Below are 10,437 nucleotides of genomic sequence, written 5' to 3'. Positions count from 1 at the left end.
AGCCTGGGATTGCAGAGACGCGTAGGTGAGGGCTGCAGTAGTGACCATGGGGGTCTGTGTCATCGCTATGCCGTCACCAGCTTCCCACTCACCCTGCAGGTACCACCAGGTGTGGGCATACATCAGACACCAGTCCTATGTCTCACATGCTTATTTAATTCATTTCCCCTCAAGATGACATATGTGCAATGCACCAAGGTGGCGCTGAGGTGTCCTCAGTATCGTTAAAGATAATTAGGACCCATGCTCTGCCCTAAAGTAGTTTATAATCTGGCTGAGATGTCACACATTACAGTCACGACCACGGAGACGTGGCTCTCAGAGAGGCGCAAAGACGGGCCCGTCACCGTATTCTGACCTGTGCCAGGTGCGTAACAAGATCTCATCTAATCTTCACCAGCCATTGTGAGGCTAGTGCTATTATTAGCCCCGTGAGGAAATTGAGTCGGACAGAAGTTAAGGAATGTGTCCAAGGTTAATGGATGAGTTACTGCCCAAACTCGGAGTTGAACCTGGGATTGTCTGGGTGTGGAGGAGCGTGTGCTTCTAGCCCCTGTTAGGAGGCTTCTTAAAGGCAGTTAAACATGGACCCAGCATGTACAAATATACACCCAGCTATTGACCCAGACAAGGCCCTGGAGACAGAGTGACAAACATATCAAAGAAACAAGCACACAGCCCCACCAGATACTAGACATACAGACATGCTGGAAACACACATGTAATAGTCAGCTCGCTCACTTCTCAGTGTGGGTGAATTCCAGCCTGGGGAGCTAGGATCACACACAGGAATGGCCTGTGATTTGTGTGTGTCCATAAAACCTTGACCCATACTACCCTGATGGGCCATGTGTTCCCACCCTCCCAAAAGGAAAATTCTCTCTGCTGACTTGCTGAGAGGCTCAAGCAAAGAGGCAGAGGCAGAGGGAGAGAGAATATCTACCTTCAACCTGACAAGCAACTCATGCAGACTCGCACCGAAACAGAGACGCACAAACGGGGACCTGGGAGCACACAAAGATAAACCAACAGACATCACGCACACCCAAACACACTCACAGAGCCGCAGAGCCATCCCCCATACCCACACACATTCATGGTGGACGCTCTCCCTCCTTCCCCCAGCCAGGCATCTGCACCCCCATGGTGGGCTGTGTCTACTCCCTGAACCCTCCTGCAGCCTGGCTGAGCCCACGCTAAGCCCAAGTCCTCAAACCCCATGCCAAGGGGGCGGCCCAGCTGTTCAAGAATAGAAGAGCCACAGTGCCACTCCTAGCCTTGGCACAACCTGGCCCTGACTCCTGAGGAGGCTCTGCCATTTCTCTACCCCGGATCGGTGCCAGCTGCCGCCCACTCCAGAACGCTGTGGATGGATTCCCTCCGAGCAGGAATCCCCTCATCCTCCCTCCCCTGGTAAGTCCCTTGTTCCTCAGTCCCATAGGGCTGGGTGCCTGGGCGGACCCTTAGATGCTCTCCCATCCCTCTCCTCCACTGCCAGCCAGCTGAGAGGGAGCTGATGGTGCAGACATATGTCTGGGGGGCAGCACGGGGCTGAGGCAACCTCCACTGTCTGATGTCACTTCTTCCCCAACGCCAGCAGCCTGGGGTATGAGAAGGGGAATGATCAAGCGCAGAGGATGGCAGCGGTTTGGCTAAACAGAGGTTTGTGGGCTGTGTGTTGTAGATGAGCCTCAGGGGGCAGGAGGTAGTTATTGCCAGGTGGCTGCCTCTGAGTCACTAAGGCTGCGCAAGAGACAGTTTTGGAGAACGGCTCATTTATGAGTTTGTCCACACCCAGCTCTGAGTGAGGTGAGAAGGAGGTGCCGATAATTGCTAATACTTGCCGGGCTCCTGCTCTGTGCTGGGCAGGGTGCTCAGCACTCTGTGCACTCGTTCACTCAGTCCTTGCAACAACCCTGGGGGCCGAGTACCTGTTTGCAGATGGGAGAGAGAGAGAGGCCCAGAGAGCTTAATCACTTACCCAAGGTCACCAGCTGCTGAATGGCAGTGCCCAGATTCAAGGCAGGCTGACTCCTGGACTTAAGCTACTAACATTCTTTTTCCTCCTGCTTCCCTAATCTGCACACACTTATTCATATCACACCTGTGTGTGCCTACACACACACAAGCACACACACAACTGGTGCCTATGCGACCTTTGGAAAGAACTGTCTTTTTGCACTAATATGTCTTCTGCTCCTAGCACACAGTGGGTGTTCAATAAATACTTGTTGAATGAATGAATGCAGTGCTGGAGGCCCAGGAAAAGAGGAATCAATGAGAGAGTTGTGTGTGTGGCAGCATGGGGGGATTTCTTGCACACACACAGACCTCTAGGGCTATGAATGATCTCGAAGGCTCACTTCTAACTCTAGGCTCCCATCCCTGGATGGGGAAAGAGGAATGGAACTGGGGTTCCCAGGGCTCCCTGAGGTGGAAGGGGGTCGTCACTGTCCCTCCAATCAGAACAGAGGACATGGGGGCCAAGAGGAGAGCTGGGGAGAGGGTACGGGAACACATGGCCTCTCAGCCATCTCAGCCAAGCTCAGCTCCTGCTTGTCACCATCCCCCACGCTGCGTGCTCTTCCCAGGCCTCCCTCCCAACAGCCCTGCCTCTTCCACTGTCCACACCTGGGCTCTGCAGGAACCCGGCACCCCTTGGCCATCTTGGACATTCCCCTTTTCCCTAGTCCAACTGAAACAAGGGTGGAATTTTTCCAAAGGCTCTCTATTGGGAAAGTAAAGGGAAAACAAAGCCAGAAATAAAGATTACACAAACAAAGAAGCAGATGGGCTGGCGGGGGAGAAAGCGCTCACCGTGGGAGAGAGGGCCAAGAGTCCTGGAGCTGATGTGACCTACCCTTGCTCCCACAGTACCCTGTCCTCTGCCTTGTGATGGCGTTCCCCACTCTGCGTTGTCACTCCACGGCTTGCTGTACCCATCTGCCTCTCCATCTAGGCTGTGAGCTTCTCCAGGCCACCATGGGCCCTTTGAGGCTCTGCCCCATGCCTAGCACAGTGCCTGCAAGGAGGGCAAGCTCCACAGACATTTGCCAAGTAATTGAGCAAGCGAGTGAGCAGGTGGGTGAGCGAGAGAGAGTGAAGTCGGGTCCTTTCTTTCTGGTGGCCAGATGGCCTCCACGGTAGGCACTGTTACTCCCTCAGGAGTTTGTCTTACACTTGTCCCTTCCATCCACAGCTGACAGAAAGCTTCTCCTCCTATTTCAGAGCCTAAACCATCCAGCCCTCTGGAAACAACCTAGGCTGGCTTCCCGCACGACCTGGGAAGGGCTGAGTTCTGTCCTCTGTGGAGGGAAGGGTGCTGGAGATCTCATTCCCCTCAAAAAGAAATTGTGGTTCCAAGGCCAGGATGTTGAAAAGCAAGAGCAGAAAATAAGAGTTAAGATGCATTGAGCATTTGAATGTTCAAAACAGCCCTGTAAGTTAGATCTGTTAAGGAAACTGAAGCTCAGAGAAGCTAAAAATTTGTGCGGTGAGTGGTCCATCTAGGATTTCTTATCCAGGCGTTCTGACTCCACAGCAGTTCTTGACCGTGTAGCCATGCTGCCACAGCATAGGACAAACCACCATCCTCAGGAGGAGCTGGTGTCCCGGGGAATGACAAGGGTGCAGGTCCAGCCAGCTGGCAGGACAGGGTGATGGGGAATCCAGGCAAGTGGGACTGCCCACTCCAGCTGGGCACTGAGGCACCAAGCATTGGCACTGAGGATGCCCACTCCAGGACTAGCTGTCCCTGAGGAAGGGGACTGGACAGAAAAAATCCTAAAAATTAGGGGATGAGGCAGCTTACCAATCAGGAGCTCAGGTGTGTGAAATAAAGCTTCTGCGCTCCCAACTAAATCAAAAACTCTGGGGCTGGCATTCAGAACCAGACAGCGCAGCTTTGAGTGGACCTGGGTTTACCAGCTGTGTAGCCTGCATCTCGTTACTAACTTTCTCTAGCCCTAGTTTCATTGTGTGTAAAATGAGAATTATTAAAGTATTGACCTCATTGTTTTTTGAAGATGGTTGTGAAGATGAAATGAGAATGTGTACATCTCGGTGCCTCGCTGTGATCAAAGCTGGGGTGCCTGGTGGAGCAGAACCGGCGGCAAAGGAGAGACCAGGAGGTTCTTCTAAGTGGCTCGTGTCTGTCCCCTTGTTCCCACCCCTCTGCTCTCTCGGTTCCCGCTGTCTTTTTTCTCCTTCCACTTCCTACAATCATCTTGGAAAAAGGTGACCTACCCCCGTGCCTCAGCTTCCCCATCACACTCTCCTTTACCCTTCACAGTGTTATTTCCAAACTCTACCCTCTAGAGAAATGGTTTGCTCCAAGATCACATCAGTGACCTCTGAGCTGACCACAGGCGACCAGCTTTCATTTCCCTGTGGCCTCTCTGCAGCATCGGAACTGTTAGCTTCTTGCCGCTTGAAACTTCTTCCTCTCTCGGCTTCCAGGCCCCTTTATTTGGTCTACTTCCCTCATCTCTCTGGCTCACCTACTTCCCCATCTTCTGACTTCTCTGTCTCTCCCCTGAGTGTTACCCAAGGTTCTGTCCAAACCCCCTGCACTCTCCTCTGCTCTCCCGGTACAGCGGTCACCTCTGTGCTGGTGACATCCACAGCCCGTCCTCTCTTCCAAGCTCCAGTCTGCACTTCATCGCCCACTGATCACCCTCACGTGGAAACCCTGCCAATAGCACCTCAAACGTAACGTGCCCCAGAGCGAACGTGTGACTTCTCTCCCGAACAATCTCCTTTCTTCCATACCCTTATTTTACTTAACTTTGCACCAAAACCCACCCCGCATCTCCAACTCCTTCCTCCCTCACCCTGACATAACATCAGTTGCCAAATCTTTTTTTTTTTTTGATTGGCACCTGAGCTAACAACTGTTGCCAATCTTCTTTTTTTTTTCTCCCCAAATCCCCCAAGTATATAGTTGTACATTTTAGTTGTGGGTCCTTCTAGTTGTGGCATGTGGGATGCCGCCTCACCGTGGCCTGATGAGCGGTGCCATGTCCGCGCCCAGGATCCAAACCGGCGAAACCCTGGGCCGCCACAGCGGAGCGCGTGAACTTAACCACTCGGCCACGGGCCAGCCCTGCCAAATCTTGAAAGTCTACCTCCCAAAGGTCTTTCTCATATCTGTCCCTATCTCCTCATCGTCATTGCCACTACCTTGTTCCAGACCGTCATCACCTCTTGGCTAAATTATTGCCACAACCTCCTACCTGTCTCTCTCTTCCAGTCCAACACCGCCGCCAAGGTACACACATACCCTGTAATCAAGTGAGCCATCCTAGAGCACAGTTTTAATGAGATTATTCCCCTGCTCAAAAAGTTGAAAGGGCTCCATATGGCTTATAGCAATATTTCCCAAACTTGCTTGGTGGTAAAAATACAGACTCCCACTCCCCACCCCTGCCCTCATGTATCAGAATTTCTGAAAGATGTGCCTGCTCTTCTGTACATTTAACAAACACTTCAGGTGATTCTGATCATCAGAGCCTTTTAGGAAACACTGGCATTTAGAATGGCACTTAGTCTAGCATTCAAGGCCCTTCCACGACATGGCTCCAACACCCATTTCCAGTATTGGCTCCCATGTTTCTTCTCTATGCACTCGGTGCTCTAGGCCTCTGTGCCTGTTCCCACATTGTTCCCCCTGCCTGGAAAGTCCTCTCTTTGGCTCTCTGAGCCATATCCTACTTACCTGTCAACGCCCAACTAGAATGCCACCTCTTCCTGGAAGACCTCCTAATTCTTCCGGGGGAGAACCATCTCCCCCTTCTCCGAGCTCCCCCCACCCTCTAAATGCAGTGGTGTGCAGCAGCGGCCAGCCAGGCCTGGCTGACACAGACGCTCGGAGGTGCACTGTTCCTTCCCCTTATCTTCTGGGACACTCCTTACTCTCACCATTGCGGCCTGGGAGTTTCTGCACATTGTGCTCCCGGAGACAAGAACCCGGAGCAGATCCCTCTCTGTGCCCTTGCAGCACGGAAGTTACAGGTGCAGGTTCTGGAACTGAACTGCCTGGGTTTGCATCCCAGCTCCCCTGCTTGCTAGGCTTCTCCGGATCTTTGTGTCTCGGGTTCCCCATCTATAAAATAGACTTGTTGTGAGGACTGAACTAAGTAACACATGGAAAGTGCTAAAGTGCTTGGCATGGTGCCTCATTAACTGTTGGGGACAATCTGGCTCAATGGTTCTGAACCCTGCCTGCACACTGAACCATCTGGGAGCTTTTAAAAGATTCTGATGCCTGGGTCCCACCTCAGACCAATTAAAACATGATCCCTCGGGGTGAGGCCCAGGTCTGGGACTTAGATATACAGTGAGGGATGAGAACCCCTGCCAGCCCACCCCCTGACTTTATTGATGAGACATAAAGGACTTATTCGAGTTCGCACAGCTAGTCAATGGTAGAGTGAGTCCTGTATGCAAGCCCGTGCCCTCCCTCCAGCCCAGCCCAGAGCCATTCTAGTCCTCCGTGGCCCAGCCTTTCTCCTGGCATCTTTGGGATGGGAGAATCACCCAAGTGGGACACAGAGCCCAGGCCCATCCCATCTCACTCTGCAGAAATGGAGGTAAAGTGAGGGGAGCTCGAGGAAATGAGGAGGAGTCCCCCAGGGCTAGGAGCTGGCCTTGGGGGGCGGGGCGAGGTCAAGGGATGGGAAGGGTTTTGGCGACTAAATGGCATGAGATTTTGACAAGAAGACCATGAGTGTGGGAGCCTTGTTTGCCTTGGTTGTAACAGTTTCTCCAGTACCCTGCACAGAATCTAGCCCACAGTAAGTGCCAACAAATGCCAGTAGGATGTCTGAATGATGCAATGGCTTGAAAATGAGCAGGTGCTATTGACTGGGTCAGCCAGGGGGGCACTCACATTCCCCAAGGGGCAGTGCTGAGAACACCCAGACAGGAGCACGAGAGTGAAAGGATCCTGGACTTGCAGGGAAACTGAGGCACAGAGGAGGCCGAGCTCCCTGAAGTCCCAAGGAGAACTCGTGATGTGGGAGCAAGGCTGTGGCCCTGTGTGCCAGATGTTTGCAGGGCATCCTGTCCTAGCCGGGCATCGGGAACACCAAAGGGAGGAGGCAGATAAACAGAGCTGTAACCTGGGCCAAGAGGAGGGGGCCTGGTAAGGGAAGAAGGAGGTAGGGGCCTGGTAAGGGAAGAAGGAGGTAGGACGGAGGAGGCTGGGGGCCGAGCTGGGCTGCCTCTTGATAGGGGGAACAGGGAGGCGGGTGCTCCGGGCCAGTGTCTGGGTCAGATCTCCGGCCAAAGCAAACCTGCCTCAGGGGGCTGGGGGGCCGCTCCCTCCCTGCCGGATGGAATCAAAGGCAAACAGGAACCCTAGAGGGCCCAGCTGTGACCCCTGCCCCCCACACTCAGCAAGGCCCATTAACCCCCTCCTCCCCGTCGCCCCTAACATACTTCTCCCAGCCCAACGAATCTCTGGCAACACACTCATCTGGTATTTGCTGATCAAATGCCAGCCAGGCAATGTCAGGGGTCTCCAGCCTCCCCCCCAGCACTGTCCGCCTCCCCAAAAAGATATCCAGACCCTGTCCCACCTCTCTTAGGGGCTCTCTGTAAGAAACCAGGGTGGTCTCTGCCCAAACCCTGAGCCTTTCCTTGCTTCTATGCCAACAGTCAATTGGATCAGACTCATTTCTGTGTGTCATACCAGTAAACAGAGCAGGAGTACCTGTCCCCTCAGGTCTCCTTCTGAAGCCAGGTCTTCAACTGGGGGTTCTCACACAGATACAACTGTAGGAAATTTCTCCTCTTCACCTGAGCTGAGCCATGAGCTGAGCCATGAGCTGAGGGGAAAGTCGCCTGGAATTTGAGGATCATCAGCGCTGCAAAGGGACCTCAGAGATTTTCTAGCTCTGCTTCTCATTACTCAGATGAAGATGCCAAGGCCAGAGTGGGGATGTCTCCTGTCCAAGGTCACACAGCTGGTTAGTGGCCCCACTAGGACCATCCTCAGCTGGCCTGACTTGCAGGCATGCGCCCCTTGAATTAGATCACAGTGGGGACAGCAGGTGGGGAGACAGAGGCACGGAACAGCCCTGGGCCATCATGCTTAGGAAGGAGGGTTGACATGGGCCCCTTGGCCACACCGTTGATCCTTTCCTTTTGCTCCCTCGGACTTGCACCTGTGTGTCTAGGTACAACAGGAGCGTGCAGCGATCCAAACCCAGAGAGCAGTAAAGGGGCCAGAAATCGGCGGGATTGGAGCAGATGCAGAACGATCGAGGAAAATTCTTTGGGGTGCTCTTTTCTCCTCTCCGTTTTCTGAATTCTTTATAATGTGGTTTTAACCAATAAAAAGAATACTCTGGGGGAAAGATTAAAGATAATAGAAGCCAGGAGAGACAGAGGAAGTGGTTTTCAGAATCTATTTTGAGTAGATTGAAAAGAAAGACCAGAAAGAAAATAGAGGAGCAGACGTCAAGGGAGAGATGGAGAGAAAATCTGACACTGGCCTTGTGGTCCAGTGGGGAAACTGAGGCAGCAGCAGGACGTGGACAGCCACACTGCAGCTCCCAGCCTACCTTCCCACCACAAGGTCACTACAACCTGCGGGCAGTGGGAAGAGGCACCTTTCTTGGATACTTGTCATGGCCACCCCAGGCCTTCCCAGGCTCCCTGTCCATCCTGTCACTCCAACACAGCCTCCCTTGGAAGGAGAAAATTTTCACTCACTCCCTCAGAAGGCATCAGATGCCTGGCAGTGGTGACAACGATCACAGGCCCTGAAGAAGAAGGGAAAAGGAGAGGAGCAGAGAATGGAAGAGGGGAGAGAAGGAGAGATCGCCCAGAGAGGGCTGGCAGCAGGAAGGGAGGAGGAGAGGGAGCAGGGCTGGTGAGCTGGACCCAGATGGGGCCTGGGGCAGAGAAGTGGGATGAGGGGGCAGGAGGAGGGACAGTGGGGGGTGATAGAGCACAGCGCTTCCTTCCCTCCCACTCTCCCTCCCTCTCTCTCTTTCATGATCTTGAAACAACCTTCAAATCTGGGCTGGAAGCCCCAGGAGGCCAGTCACTTAGGAAACAAAACTGTTTCTTGGAGACCTTGAAAACCCATCTGCAGCTGAGCGGCATCCCCACCCCCTCCCTCGTGCTCACACATATTCTCCCATGGACTCTCACGTACACCCACCCCAGGGCTGGCCACAGGCACGCACAAGTGCTCACGCGCACACACACTGGCACACACACCAGTATACTAACGCACTAGGGGATACGAATAACTGATTTTTAATAGATTGACCACAGGTCCAAATGAGTGTTGCCCTCTCCTGCCTGGGGGAGCTCCTCGTTTGGAGTCACCATTTGGGACCTTCACACCATCTCTTCCTCACACACAGGATCCCACACAATCACGTCCCCAAAGTCATAGGTAGCACACGTGTGCATTCACACACACATACACAGATAAATATACATTTCTCCATCTCTCTCTGACCCTCTCTTGGTGTCTCTCTCTCTTTCACGAACACACACACACACCCCTACCTCCCAGATCTTCCCATACCAACTAAACATTTGATTCAAGACCACCCATCCTGCCCTTTGTTGATCCCCTTTCTGACCTATGAATTTCTCTCAAACCCATCCCCCAGCCCAGTCACCCTGGCCTTCCCACCTCCTACTGTCAAGTCTTTCTTACTCTCTGCTTTGTTCCTCTTACTCCAAGGGCCTTGATCCAAGCTGGTACCACTGGCTGTGTTCAAAGGAAGCAGTAGTCCTGCCCAGGTCCCTCAGATCAAAGGACCTGGTGGCTACACCCGTTGATGTCCTGAAATCTGAGGTCCATGATGGAGGAGAAGGAGGTAGACTCCCAGAGACTCCACACTGGCCTGGGCAGAGAGGTGGTCAGTGAGGCATGGGTGAGGAAGGGCGCTTAGTGTCCTGTCTACCCTTTCTTTTTTCCGAGCCCCCAGTGTGCGAGCAGTGGTGCTCTGGGGGCTGTGTGCTAACCCCAGCACAGGGCATGGCAGGGAGCCCCCGCCAGGCCGTATGGGCAGAGGAAGGGCACAGTCCTTTCTGGTACTGGGCTTGGCTACAGGGACCAGAGCCAGGGCCTTGAAAGGACTGGGCAGTACTGGGAGGTGCCAGCAGGGGTGAGAGTGGGGGAGTAAAAACTGTGAGAATGCAGTGCCTGAAGTCTACATGCCTTCAAGTTCTGAGACTGGTTTTCTCTTCTATCTCACCTTGTGTCCTGGACAGGACCGGGCAGAAGATAACCCAGGGGTCCACCCTGGGAACCTAAGGAACAGCGCTTCCTAAACCTTGCGTCATGCTCTTGTCCGCCCCGAGCCCAGGACGAGGCTGCCCTTCAGCTGCCCCAGTGTTGAATGACCCAGCCACCTGTGGACCACTCTTCTACTGACTTCTTCCCTCAGCAGTCTCTCCTGACATCTG

This window comes from Equus przewalskii, unplaced genomic scaffold (genome assembly GCF_037783145.1).
Source record: "Equus przewalskii isolate Varuska unplaced genomic scaffold, EquPr2 ChrUn-6, whole genome shotgun sequence".
Lineage (NCBI taxonomy): Eukaryota > Metazoa > Chordata > Mammalia > Perissodactyla > Equidae > Equus > Equus przewalskii.
Note: the sequence above shows the minus strand (reverse complement) of the source record.